Source organism: Dermochelys coriacea, chromosome 21 (genome assembly GCF_009764565.3).
Source record: "Dermochelys coriacea isolate rDerCor1 chromosome 21, rDerCor1.pri.v4, whole genome shotgun sequence".
In the NCBI taxonomy this organism is placed as follows: domain Eukaryota; kingdom Metazoa; phylum Chordata; order Testudines; family Dermochelyidae; genus Dermochelys; species Dermochelys coriacea.
The window spans coordinates 4,270,764-4,286,000 of record NC_050088.1 but is presented as its reverse complement, the minus strand read 5'-3'; positions in this window follow the sequence as shown (position 1 = coordinate 4,286,000).

The following is a 15,237-nucleotide window of genomic DNA, read 5'->3' as shown; positions in this document are numbered from 1 at the left end:
CAAAAAGAAAAGGAGTACTTGTGGCACCTTAGAGACTAACAAATTTATTAGAGCATAAGCTTTCGTGAGCTACAGCTCACACGAAAGCTTATGCTCTAATAAATTTGTTAGTCTCTAAGGTGCCACAAGTACTCCTTTTCTTTTTGCGAATACAGACTAACACGGCTGCTACTCTGAAAGAAGCAAAACAGACTCAGTTGCGTGCCAGAAAAGAGGGGGCCAGTGCAGTTGCTCTCCCTCGCAGTCCGTGGGCTGCTTTTTCCCCTTGCAGGAGTGGGTTAGGAATGCATTTGTTGTTTTTTGGGTCTTTTTTTTTTTTTGAGGCTGGTGGGAAGGGGAGAAGAATCAAACCTACAAACCTATTTCTGCTGCTTGCAACTAAAGTTTAAAGGAGCTTCCCAATTTGGGAAGGTGGGGGTTGTAAAAGGACTATAAATTTAACTCCTCCCCCAGGGACCAAGTCGCACAGTGGGTTGTAAATACTCCTCTACAATGGGTCAATTTCCCCCCCGACTATGTCTGCTAATATTCATAGAAGGATTTTCTTTTTAACTGACTTCACTCGGACTCAGCATGGACCCTGTCTTGGGGATATTTTTGATGTTCTGCAAGGATATATAGGACACAGATGTTTAGATCAGGAGGATGCTCAGTGCCTGCAAGGATCATGCCCTTAGCAAGCTCTGCTTTTTCATTATTCTGTCCCTGCCTGATATATTGACTGTGTCTTTCCTTCACAGCAAACTGCACTAAATCCCATTACAAATACCAGCTTTGGTTAAATGCTCGTCCCGCTAATGCAATTTCTCCTTTCACAGAAAGCAGTACAAGGCGGGTCAGAGCATCTCAATCATTTCTCTGCTCTTTGCAGGACTGCATCTTGTTTATTATTTATTAGTGGCAAATTGTTTTTGGGTATGGAGGGTCTATCTCCTGCTAATTACAGGACTTCTGAGCTAGGGAGCGGCCTAAGAGGGTAGCAGAGGAGACTATTGTATGATACATGGGAGGAGCCAGGGTTTATTTTGGGGCATGACGTGCAAAACAGCACTGATCTGGGTTTCACCGTGGGTTGTCACAGCTACAGAACGTGAGCCGATGAGTGATGTCATTTGCATGACCAGTCCAGTGGCTGGCTATATGTGCTTTAGGCACTAGCATGTCCTTACCTGAAACAACTATCGGGGAAATCCTCATTTGGATTTGTGTGTCCTCCCATCCCTGAAGCTGGGGGAGGGATAGCTCAGTGGTTTGAGCATTGGCCTTGCTAAACCCAGGGTTGTGAGTTCAATCCTTGAAGGGGCCATTTAGGATCTGGGGCAAAAATTGGGGATTGGTCCTGCTTTGAGCAGGGGGTTGGACTAGATGACCTCCTGAGGTCCCTTCCAACCCTAACCTTCTATGATTCTATGATTATAGGTACTAGTGCCTGGGGATCACAGGAAGCCCCCTTTTGGCACTAGAAGCATGCAGTAAATAATTTACAGGCAAAATGAGGGTGAATGGAGAAAACAGATCACACAGAGCCAAGGAGCTGTCCCTGCTGGGAACCAAACGGGCAGGACCTGGAGGAAGAGCAATAACTCACCAAGGCATCTGCCGCTGCAGCCCTGGTATTCTCCAGTATGCAAATCTCACTTTCTGGTGTACTTTATACAGTAGCTTGGCTCTTAGAGCTGCAAATCAAACAAGGAAGGACTGGAGTCCTTTACTACTAACCACAAGCACACACCCCTTTCCTCCCCCGCTTTGTGAGCAGTGCCAGGTGGAAGAGAGTCTCTTGAACATGCCCTTCTATCACACCTGGCAATAGCAGCCCTAAACCTGGTTCAAACAGGAGTCCTTAGGTGTTGTTTACGCTTGGTCTCTCAGCAAGCCAAGCTCCCTTTCCGTCTGACCAAGTGAGAGTTGCATAAGGCTGCCTGGCCTTTGTAGGGGGTGTAGCCTGGGTTCCTTCAGGCGAGGGAAATAAAGTGTAGTGAAAGGAATGAGATGCAGCGGCTTAATCCTGTGCTGTCTCTGCTTCCATTGGCTCAGAATAACTAAGAGGGAGGGAGGCTGGAAAGAGACTCTCCTTTCTTTCTCTCTCTCCCGCCTCCCCCCCCCCCCCACTGTCTTCAATCATTCCTACTGGGAAAGGCAGGAATTGCTAGCTTGCCCATTGCCAGTTCTTATAACTTGCCTCTTGTGGAAGGTGTGGAAGGTAAAGGAAAATGTTTGGAAGGCATTAGATTTTGAGTGGTAAATGTCGGAAAACATCAATTTTACCAAACACACAGCCTGCTGAAAAAATATTTCCATCGACAATGATCAGAATTTACAGATAGGCAAATGAAGAAAAAAGCTGCTGGAGCACTTTTATGAGAGCTTGATTTAAGGTTGTTTACTTCGTGTATTTTGACATGTGATGTTAACCATTTGTGTTTTATCTGTTATAAAGCTTTAGCTTTTTAAATCTTAATGTCTACAGTCATTAAATAAAGGTCTGCCCCCTCCAAATTTAAATCAATAAAAAATGGAAAAAACCCAACAACCTGTAAATAAGCTTTGATATAATCTGTCAAAACTATAAAAAAAAAATTCTACCATGTTTATCTATATACAGCCGTGTCCCTGAGTTTCCCCTACTTACACATCCACTGGATAGAGAGGTACGTCACATACATAACCAAATGCACATGCAAGGAGAATTGGGCCTGAATCAGACCCTCAGACCTGACTGCTCTTGAACTCTGATTAAATCTGGATTCAGACTTGGTGCATATGTGTTCAAAAGCAACGAAGCAGGTGTTTGAATGGAGATCTGAATTAAGTTGGGGCTGAGTTGGAAGCTGAAGGGGTTACAAAAAATAAGGGTGATGTCATGGTTGGGGTCTACTACAGACCACCAATCGAGGAAGAAGGGGTGGAAGAGGCTTTTTTTAAGCAATTAACAAAATCGTCCAAAGCACAGAACTTGGTGGTGATGGGGGACTTCAACTACCCAAAAATCTGTTGGAAAAACAACACCACAGCAGGGCATTTTGTTTTTTTTATAGATTATCCAACAAGTTCTTGGAATGTATTGGAGACAATTTTTTATTTCAGAAGGTGGAGAAAGCAAGGCGAGGAGAGATTGTTCTAGATTTGATTTTGACAAATTGGGATGAACTTGAACTTGAGAATTTAAAAGTGGAAGGCAGCTTGGATGAAAGTGATCATGAAATGGTAGAATTCATGATTCTAAGGAACGGTAGGAGGGAAAACAACACAATAAAAAGATAATGGATTTCAAGAAGGCAGACTTTAGCAAACTCAGGGAGAGATCCCATGGGAAGCAAGCTAAAGGGAAAAAACAATTCAAGAGAGTTGCAGTTTTTTCAAAGGGACATTACTAAGGGCAGAAGAGCCAATTATCCCACTGCACAGGAAAGATAGGAAGTAGATCACCCTGGCTTAACCAGGATATCTTCAATGATCTGAAACTCAAAAAAAAAAAAGAGTCCTACAAAAAGTGTAAACTAGGTAAAATTACAAAGGATGAATATAAACAAATAGCACAAGTATATAGAGACAAAATTAGAAAGGCCAAGGCACAAAACAAGATTCAACTAGCTAGAGACATAAAGGGTAACAAGAAAACATTCTACAAATATATTAGAAGCAAGAGGAAGACCAAGGACAAGGAAGGCCCATTACTCAACAACGGGGCGGGGGGGGGGGGGCAGGGGAGGAAGGGGAACGGGGGACACAATAATGGAAAAATGGCAGAAGTACTAAAATGACTTTTTTGTTTCAGTTTTCACCAAAAAGATTTGTAGCAATTGGACACCTAACATAGTCAATGTCAGTGAAAATGAGGTAGGATCAGAGGCTAAAATAGGGAAAGAACAAGTTAAAAAGACAAGTTCAATGTCTTCAAGCCACCAGAGCCTGATGAAATACAACCTAGAATACTTAAGGAGCGGACTGAGGAGATATCTAAGCCATTAATGATTATTTTTGAAAAGTCATGGAAGACGGGAGAGATTCCAAAGGACTGGAAAAGGGCAAATACAGTGTCCATCTATAAAAAGGGAAATAAGGACAAACTGGGAATTACAAACCAATCAGTTTAACTTCTGTACCCAGAAAAATAATGGAGCAAATAATTGCACATTGCTTAGACACCTAGAAGACAATAAGGTAATTAGTAACAGTCAGCATGGATTTGTCAAGAACAAATTGGGTCATACCAACCTAATAGCTTTCTTTGACAGGGCAACAAGCCCTGTAGATGGGGGGTGGGGAGCAATAGATGTGGTATATCTTGACTTTAGTAAAGCTTTTGACACTCTCTCTCATGACCGTCTCAAAAACAAACTAGGGAAATACAACCGAAATGGAGCTACTATAAAGGTAGATGCATAATTGGTTGGAAAATCATTCCCAGAGAGTAGTTATCAGTGGTTCACAGTCAAGCTGGAAGGGCACATCTACTGGGGTCCCGCAGGGATCAGTTCTGAGTCAGGTTCTGTTCAATATCATCATTAATGATTTAGATAATGACATAGAGAGTACACTTATAAAGTTTGTTGACAATACCAAGCTGGGAGGGGTTGCAAGTACTTTGGAGGACAGGATTAAAATTCAAAATCATCTGGACAAACTAGAGAAATGGTCTGAGGTAAATACGATGAAATTCAATAAGGACAAATGTGAAGTACTCCACTTAGGAAGGAACAATCAATCAGTTGAATACATACAAAATGGGACATGACTGCCTAGGAAGGAGTACTGTAGAAAGGGATACGGGGGTCACAGTGGATCACGAGCTAAATGGAGAGTCAACAGTGTAACACAGTTGCAAGAACCCAAACATCATTCTGGGCTGTATTAGCAGGAGTGTGATAAGCAAGACAGGAGAAGTAATTCTTCTGCTCTGTTCCGCACTGATTAGGCCTCGACTGGAGTAGTGTGTTCAGTTCTGGGCGCCACTTTTCAGGAAAGATGTGGACAAATTGGAGAAAGTCCAAAGAAGAGCAACAAAAATGATTAAAGGTCTAGAAAACATGATTTATGAGGGAAGATTGACATAATTGGGTTTGTTTAGTCTGGAGAAGAGAAGACTGAGAGGGGACATGATAACAGTTTTCAAGGACATAAAAGGTTATTATAAGAAGGAGGGAGGTAAATTGTTCTCGTTAACCTCTGAGGATAGGACAAGCAGCAATGGGCTTAAATTGCAGCAAGGGAGGTTTAGGCTGGACATTAGGAAAAACTTCTTAACTGTCAGGGTAGTTATCACTGGAATAAATTGCCTAGGGAGGCATTGGAGATTTTTAAGAGCAGGTTAGACAAACACCTGTCAAGGATGGTCTAAATAATACTTAGTCCTGCCATGAATGCAGGGGAGTGGACTAGATGACCTCTTAAGGTCCCTTCCAGTCCTACAAATCTATGAGTCAGGTTTCAGATTTCCATCTGATAGCATCAAAATCTTAGCAGCTTGTTCTCACATGATTTCAGCCCCAAAAGGCAGATATCTCACAAGTCTTGCATTTGTCTCAAGATTCCCACCATCTCATGGTAAAATTTAGCAAGAAAGGTTATTCTAATGGGACTCCATCTGCTTTTGCACTATAAAATCCACCCCCTGCTTCCCCACATATGCCTGTGCCTACACCCCACACCCACTCACCCAGACACACACTGCTTTGGAACAAAAACTGAGGGACCATATCAGGTCTAAGCATTTGAATCAATGTCTGAATCCCCAAGATTGTAAGGAGCCCATCTCTAATTCACACAAACACATATACAAAACACAACTGACAATCACATGCTTATATACACAAAAACATTAAATTGCGAGGGTGCAAATATTAGTTCATACCAGACCATCCTTGTTGCACTATCAATCTGACTTCCTGATGCCCACCATACCTGACCAGAGAGGTCCTAGGAATCAGCCACAACAAGAGCAGTGTTGCAATCTATTGAAACCGTAATGGCCACCTCCTCTGTGAAGCGAGGATTGCTGCTGGAGACACAAGTTCATGGACATTTTCAAATTGACACATATGTAACTGTGGCTTCACTGTAAAACCTTTAGATCATGGCCAGTATGCCATACAGTTATTCTTACAGCCCTTAGAGCAACATTAGCCATGAGAGGCTGGGCTTCCATTCCCAGGACTAGATTGTGGCTGTGTAATGGTGGGCATGTAGCTGTGCCACCCCAGGAACAGCACAGGGAAGGAATCCTGCTTCAGAAAGATATCACTCCTTCCCTGTTTCTACCTTCCTCCAAGCAGGGATGGGGTAATTGGCTATTGGCCCTTACCAGAAGAAGGCTACAGTACCCCTGCCGGCTGGTGCATTGGTGGGGAAGGAGGATGCTCTAATTTATCCTGGAAGCCAGGCCAGTGCCTGGACAGTCAGGGTCAGGGGTGCAAAGTGGCTCAAAGCCACCTATATACCCTTCTCCTGAGCTGCCCTGAGTGCTCCTTGGCCACAGCTCAGGCACTGTGCTGTAGTTTGCAAACCAGCATTTTCTAACAGCCCGTAAAGCTGGGAGTCCGAGAGAGAGATTGGTCAGCTGCTTTAGCACATGCATGTGTGATTTCTCTCTTTTTCCCCCTTTGATAAACTCCCCTGCTTTAGTGTGCAAGGGTCAAGGTTCTCTCTGAGCCGTGTACTTCCTTAGGCCTTTCAATCCTTCCAACGCTCAGCATTTCATATTCTCTAAAAAGCCTGGATAACCTGGCTGTGTGTGTTCCTCTTCGAGCATTTTTCTGGGCATTCACAGATTTATGCAACAGCAAAAGGCATCCGATGAAGTGAGCTGTAGCTCACGAAAGCTTATGCTTATGCTCTAATAAATTTGTTAGTCTCTAAGGTGCCACAAGTACTCCTTTTCTTTTTGCAAAAGGCATTAGTGTTTGCTGTACAATTGCCCTCCCAAGGATAGTAACATGGATTTTGTTTTCAATCAATTTCTTAAACAGGCAAATCTCTCACTTTTTCTTCCATGTGTCCATCTAGGACATTGCACCGGGTCATGGAAAACAGAATCCAGGACCACAGCTGATTTGGATTTAAAACAGCTGTTTGACATTGTTGGGAGAGAAAAGAGTGCCATCTATAGGTTCCTGAGCAAACCAAGCACTGCTTCGTCTAGGGAGATTTCATTCATTAGCGCCGATGCCAATTGCTGACACCTTTTAGCTACTAGCATCGTATCTATCCAATGCAATATTCAGAGCTAACAATTATTCAGCATTAATCAGTACAATAAGAGAATAGCAGGCAGTTATTTAGAAATGATTGCTTCCACTCAGTTATTACCTCTGACAGTAAAAGGAAATATCAAATAGGCAAGTCCACATATACACATGAAGCTGAGTGAAAGATCCATGGGAACCTGTAGTTTATGCTATTTTTCTTCTTTAAGGGAACCTTGTGACGTAATTTTTCATATTTTTTGCTCTCTGTTGTTCATAGTATCTCCTTGGAAGATTGATAGAATTTTTCTTTTCTTTATCAATTTTGCCCCTTCTCACTATCATATTGGCACATGCAAGCATTTGTCTCTTCCCACTGTGATCTGAATGGAGCTGAAATTAACATGGATTTTTTTTAAAAAACTAAATATGTTTTCATTAAGTTCAATGTCAGGAGAACAGAATGTATGACTCCTGAGTTACAAAAAGAAAAGGAGTACTTGTGGCACCTTAGAGACTAACAAATTTATTAGAGCATAAGCTTTCGTGAGCTACAGCTCACTTCATCGGATGCATTAAAGCTTATGCTCTAATAAATTTGTTAGTCTCTAAGGTGCCACAAGTACTCCTTTTCTTTTTGCGAATCAGACTAACACAGCTGCTACTCTGAATCCTTAGTTACAGAATGCCTTGTTACTGTCAAAAAACCCACAATTGCCAAGAATTTCTGTGCTGAGTTGGGATATCAAAAATTGAAGGCTCAGATAATATGCCATTTTTAACCAATCTCATCAGGCACCTAAAAATAGCTCAAGAACAGGAAGCGTTACTGAGACAGGGGGAAGTATTGATGAATTTTGCAAAATACTAAGAATGTTTACAGAGATATTTTAAGAGCATTTACTCTGCCATGTCTTTATGAAAATGTTAAATAGGTGAAAAGACAAATAAGGTTATGAGAGAGGCAAGTGAGTAGGGAAGAAGCAAAATCTTTGTCTGGTGTATTCCCTTCTCTCTCATTGCTCTAGCAGCAAACTGTAATGAACTAGCTGGTGTGTATGTGTGTGACTGCCCTCTACTGGGTAAAATCCAAATGGCTCAGCAAAGTCACCAGGACCAGATAGTATTCACCCAAAAATTCTGAGGGAACTCAAATGTGAAATTGCAGAACTACTAACTGTGGTTTGTAACCTATCATTTAAATCAGTTTCTCTACCAAATGACTGGAGGATAGCTAATGTGATGGCAATTTTAAAAAGGACTCCAGAGGTGATCCTGCCAATTACAGGCTTGTAAGCCTGACTCCAGTACCAGGCAAACTGGTTGAAACTATTACTACTAGTAAAGAACAGAATTGTCAGACACATAGATGAAGATAATTTGTTGGGGAAGAGTCAACCCGATTTTTGTAAAGGGATATCATGCCTCACCAATCTACTAGAATTCTCTGAGGGGGGTCAACAAGCATGTGGACAAAGGAGATCCAGTGGATATAGTGTACTTAGATTTTCAGAAAGCCTTTGACAAGATCCCTCACCACAGGCTCTTAAGCAAAGTGAGCTGTCATGGGATAAGAGGGAAGGTCCTTTCATGGATTGGTAACTGGTTAAAAGATAGGAAACAAAGGGTAGGCATAAACAAACAGTCAGTTTTCAGAATGAAGAGAGGTAAACAGTGGTGTCCCCCAGAGGTCTGTACTGCGACCAATACTATCCAACATATTAATAAATGATCTGGAAAAAGGGGTAAACAGTGAGGTGGCAAAATTTGCAGATGATATAAAACTACTCAAGATAGTTAAGTCCCAGGCAGACTGCGAAGAGCTACAAAGGGATCTCACAGAAAACTGGGCAACTGGGCAACAAAATGGCAGATGAAATTCAATGCTGATAAATGCAAAGTAATGCACATTGGAAAACATGATCCCAACTATACATATACAAGGATGGGGTCTAAATTTGCTGTTACCACTCAAGAAGGAGAACTTGGAGTCATTGTGGATAGTTCTCTGAAAACATCCACTCAATGTGCAGTGGCAGTCAAAAAAAGTGACCAGAAAGTTGGGAATCATTAAGAAAGGGATAGATAATAAGAAAGAAAATATATTACCTCTAATATTACATTAATCCATGGTACACCCGTATCTTGAATACTGCATGCAGATGTGGTCGCCCCATCTCAAAAAAGATATGTTGGAATTGGAAAAGGTTCAGGAAAGGGCAACAAAAATGATTAGGGGTATGGAATGGCTGCCATATAAGGAGAGATTAATAAGACTGGGACTTTTCATCTTGGAAAAGAGACTATTAAGGGGGGATATGACAGAGGTCTATAAAATCATGACTGGTGTGGAGAAAGTAAATAAGGAAGCATTATTTACTCCTTCTCATAACACAAGAACTAGGGGGCCACCAAATAAAATTAATAGGCAGCTGGTTTAAAACAAACAAAAGGAAGTATTTCTTCACACAACACACTGTCAACCTGTGGAACTCTTTGCCAGAAGATGTTGTGTAGGCCAAAACTATAACAGGATTCAACAAAGAACTAGATAAGTTAATGCAGGATAGCGATTGATGGAACTATTAGCCAGGATGGGTAGGGATGGTGTCCCTAGCCTCCGTTTGCCAGAAGCTAGGAATGGGTGACAGGGCATGGATCACTTGATGATTATCTTTTCTGTTCATTCCCTCTGGGGCACCTGGCATTGGCCACTGCTGGAAGACAGGATACTGGGATAGATGGAACTTTGGTCTGACCCAGAATGGCCATTCTTACGTGTGTCATTGGCCTGATATTGCTAATATTGATGATCTTACTCAAGTGGAGCCATTGAGATGGAGTGGATGGAAAACTGGCCTGGACATCAGGAGCTTGAGGTCTAGGACTCACTTTGCTGCTGAGTTGTGGATGTGATCTTGGGGAAGTCACTTCATTTCTGTGTGTTTCCATTTCCCCATCTGCCTTGTCTAATTAGACTGTAATCTCTTGGGGGGCAGACTGTTTCTTACTATGTGCTTGTACCACACCTAGCACAATGGGGCTGAGTCTTGGCTGGGGCCATCCACTGCTGTAATATGAATAAGAGTAGAGATGCTGAAGTGACAGAACTTTGTGCTCCTGGAGCAGGAGGATGTGAGTTGGAGACCCACACTGGCTGTGAAGTGATGAGTGACCATGGAGTCTTGAGTGGCCTGGATCAACAATACTGGGCCAGATCATCAGCTGGTGTAAATCAGCCTCGCTCTATTGACATCAGTGCTGCTACACTGATTTACATCAGCTGAGGATATGGCTCATTATCTTCAGGCTAAAGCATCTCCACCCATCATTATTACTGATACATATCTAAACCTGAAATTTGCTTTACTTGTGACCATGCAACACATGGACTTCAATGGGGCAATGAGGGCAGAATAAAATTCAACCTGCCCTCTTTAATTCTCTTAACATGCAGAATGCTAATTACATTTCTGCGTTGCTGACCCTTTTCCACAGAAAACATGTATATGATATTTACACCTGTTGCACAAAACTATTTGTGCCTAAAAACATAATCGCAAAAAGAAAAGGAGTACTTGTGGCACCTTAGAGACTAGCAAATTTATTTGAGCATAGTCTCTAAGGTGCCACAAGTACTCCTTTTCTTTTTGCGAATACAGACTAACACGGCTGCTACTCTAAAAACATATTATGGTTCCTTATCATCATCTTTGCAGGTTTATTGCACAAATACTCAGTGACTAATATTGCCCTGCAATTTAAGCAGATCCAAGCAGAGTAGCTTCCCAGTTGGCTAAATATCGAAATGACAGTAAAACAAGCAGCATGCCAAGTTTCAGTGCAATTACACACACATCCACCTCATTCACGGACCCAAAATGTTTCAGTAACGTAACCATTATATGTATAAACACCACAAAGGTCTGTATAACTCTTTCCATAAATATACTGCTGCATCCTTGTAATTGACATTTCTGGGGCTGCATATTTCCCTTCAGATTCAACAGGGGCCATATTCCCAGAAGACAGGTGCTCAACACTTTGAAAATCAAGCCCCTTTTAGGACTCATAAGGAAAAAGCCCCCCCAAACCCCAGATACCCCAAATCACTAGTCACTTTTGAAATCTTTGCCAACAGACTCTGTATTCGATTACCAATTGCCCCTGAATCATCAAGTGTCTCTAGGCTGCTTTTTGCAGTGTTCACTCTAAAACAACCCCACAAACTATGGTTCTTGGAATAATATTTAAAACAATGGTTTGGTTTGGTTTGGTTTGGTTTGAACAAGAGGTTATTATACATGTGCAGACAACTTCAGAAGGCTTTGAGCACATGGCTTACAGAGCAGGGATGGGCTATGCATTCACCCAATGGACTGTAACTGATCAGAAATGAGCTATTCCAGTCCATTGTGTCACTCATCGACTAACTAACTGAGGAGTCTCTACGCAGCCCTTGGCATGAAACAGAAGAGCAGTTACTCTAGCCTGTCCTGCTAAGAATCTGCATCTTAATAATCTCTAAGGGCCAAATCCTACCCTCAGATGATACATGCCCAATCCTGGTTTGCCATCAGTGGGCAGTAGGCACAGGTGGGATGAAATAATTCTTCTCGCCTTCTTATGGTTTTACCCAAAGTCAAGTTAAAAGTTCCTATTGATAAAAGTCTAGAGCTTTTCAGAGTTCATCCTGAAAATCTGGACTGGCACCGTGGATGTGTGCTGTTTTGTCTCAGATTATCTCCCTTCCTCTATTATTGTGGGCTTGGGCTGTCCCTGTAAACCTTGGGTTCACCACTCAGCTTTGATTTGCTTGCTCTTGAGGGTTGAAGCAGAATTGTCAGGAATGGCAGTGAGGTTTTCTTTCCTGAATCATCATCATTAATTATTTTTATTCAGTAGCGTCTAGAGGCCCCAACATGCTAGGTGATGTATACACACACACACACATCATAAACGATGATAGTCTTTGTTCCAAAGCACTTACAATCTAAAGAGAGGTTTCAGAGTAGCAGCCGTGTTAGTCTGTATTCGCAAAAAGAAAAGGAGTACTTGTGGCACCTTAGAGACTAACAAATTTATTAGAGCATAAGCTTTCGTGAGCTACAGCTCACTTCATCGGATGCATCCAATGAAGTGAGCTGTAGCTCACGAAAGCTTATGCTCTAATAAATTTGTTAGTCTCTAAGGTGCCACAAGTAATCTAAAGAGAGTCACTGTTGCCTGCAAGTGTCACTATCACAGGGTACATTCTTTGAGTCTTAGGAGCCAGGTTTTTAAGTTGCCAGAAGTTACAGTTGGGGCCAGATTTGCAGAAATCTCAGTAGTCAGCAGGTCCCATTGTGAGTCTTATAGCTACACTGTTGAGAGCTCAGCACCCAGTGTGAACCCAGTAAGCAGAGCTCTTTGGAAAATCTGGCTCGGAATGTGCGCATGAGCATTTCTGAATGTTTTGCTTAAGCAAACTTCTTCAAAGCGTGAGAGAAGTTTAAATCCAGGGTTTTGTTTTTTAGCTCAACCATAACATGACCAGATAAAAAAAAAAGTGAGGCCTTTTGCTTTTATGTGCTATATCCAGCACAGAGTGTGGGCACCTCTCAGACTAACCATATACACACCGTAATCATTTATATCGCCAAGTCTGAAAGGTGGGCACTGTTATTAGCAGGCTATTTTAAGGAGAAAACTGTACACTATGTACATTACTGATAGCAATCATTTGGCATCTTTAGCATTATACTCAAAGAAATCATTTCAAACTTACTGTCCTAATGAAAACAGATTGTAGAGCATATTGTCAAGACTGGCTGGAATTATGTTTTTTTATCCTGCAGTATTATCTCCTTTAACAATCCTTTATCTAGTGTATTTTAATAAAAATACAAGACAAGCTTTGTGAAATCCTAATTTCATCTTTTCTCCCACAGTAGTTCAAGGATCAGGATTTTTCACTGTATAATGGAAGAAGGAAAAAAAGAGCTGGAAATCCTTTTTTGGTGGGTATATTTTTGTTAATCTTTCTGCTGAGAGTTTTATAAAAGCATTTGTAAGGAACTGAGGAATGCAGCGCCTCAAATCTGCATATCATTTCATATTCTTTTGCTGGATTTTCATCCTTGCTTAAGAGTTTCTTTGTGAGGGGCGAGAAGCGTGGGGGGTGGGGGGGGACATTCATAATCAAATACAAACATGGAAGTTTAAAAGAAGCTCCACTCTCTTGAGGGAGCCCAGTCAGGCTCAGAAAAGGGGAGGGAGAGAGGGGAAGGTACGGGTTTAAAGTTTTTTATACAAATTCTGATAAAAGCCATTAAGAATATGGATTTATTTAAATTATTTATTTTTGTAAGAGTATCATTCATTTTTTCTGACAATAATTTGATGGAGCTGCTTCTAGGCTAAAGTGTCTGTCCGGTCGTGTCCCCCCGCAAGAATCGTTCATGTTTGTGTAAAATAAGACTTAACAATGCATCTTCCCACTACATGCTGCACATCAGACAGCGCTCCCCAGCTTTTGTGCATGAACAAATATTACCCTCTCCCATTCTACCCCACAGTTGCATAGAAGTCTGCTCTGAGTCAGAAAGACAAATCACAGAGGGAGATTTATTTTGCGTGTGTGCAAGTGATTATTGCGGAAAGATCTGTCAGATTTAATTCATGTATTGGATTCTGTATGATAAGGGTATCTAGGGAGTTTTCTCACTACAGCCAGATGTATAAAAGGGGGACCTCCTCCAGCTCCTTTCTTTGGTTCAATAGCTGGCAAGGGGCCCACAGATGTTGGGGGATTAATGTTACAACAGAGGGGGAAAGGCTGCCTTTCAATATATTTTAACATTTTATTTCACTAGGACCCCAATTAAATAGTCCCTGTCTGAAGAGCCCAGAGATGAAAGCAATAGCAATGAAGTTTAAAAAAAAATCATCCCTTTGGAGCTCTGTCCATGCACCTTGCTCGCCTCTCTTTTCCTCACAAATGATGGAGAAAGATATAATGGAACTGGGGGGAGAGAGACAGATAAAAGTGCCCATGGGGGAGATGTGATCCATGCTCCCTCTGGTCCTCTCTGCAGCTCATCTCACATTCACTGACACATGCTGCTTCTTTGTGTGAATTGCTGTAACTCATCGGTGCACAGACTTTTCCTGTCGCGCCCCCATCTTACCAATATGGAATCAGTCCACGCTCCCCCCTCCATTACTGTACAGCCCAGGCTTTCTCAGCAGAGAAGTTTGGGCTGAAGGCGGAGCTTGAGATGGGGAAGGAGCTGGGGCTAGAGGTGGAGCTGGGCTGAGGGAGGGGGATGGAGCTATGACTGGGGGTGGAACTCCACCCTGCCACATGCTCCATCAATTGTTCCTAGGGAGGCGCAGAGTGGGCACACCCCAGAGTTTGGGACCACTTCTAAAACTGCAGTGAACTTGTGGGGTTGGTAGCTCCAAAGACTCCTGCCTGCTGTCTTCAATGGGCTTTGGAGCAGGCCCTTAGAGCACCTAGTCTGACCCTTCAGGTCCAGGGGAAGGGGATGAGGTCACAGTCAGCTCAGCTGTCTGTGCCATTTCTGGTTCATATTGGAGAATAAGTTTTCAATAATGTGACCTTGAAAAAAAGCTCTTCTAGGTATAAAAGGTGAAAATCACCCCAGTGCACAAGGCCTAGCAGTTACTGAAGACCTCCAAAAGCCATCAGAACAGGATTTCAGTGTTAGTACAGTGTTGGACTGACAGTCCCGGGGAGAAGGCCTACACATCTGCTTGGACAACTTCAAAGCCCTTTCCAAGGTGGTTGACCTCATGCTGGTGGTCTGCCTTGAGCTGTCAATCCAGCACTGCATTAACACTTAGATGAAGAACAGAACACCTCTGAGCAGAGACAGAGCACAGCAGTGTCAGTAAAAGCTTATCTCGATGCCCTCACTATGCCTCAGACATGTTCTGGACAGGATATCCCTGGGGATGTTCTGTCTGCAAGACCATTCAGTCTTTGGGTTCTTCACGGAGGCCGCCAACAAGGGAGTCAGTTGTGAAAGGATGGTTGTTGTTTTACTAA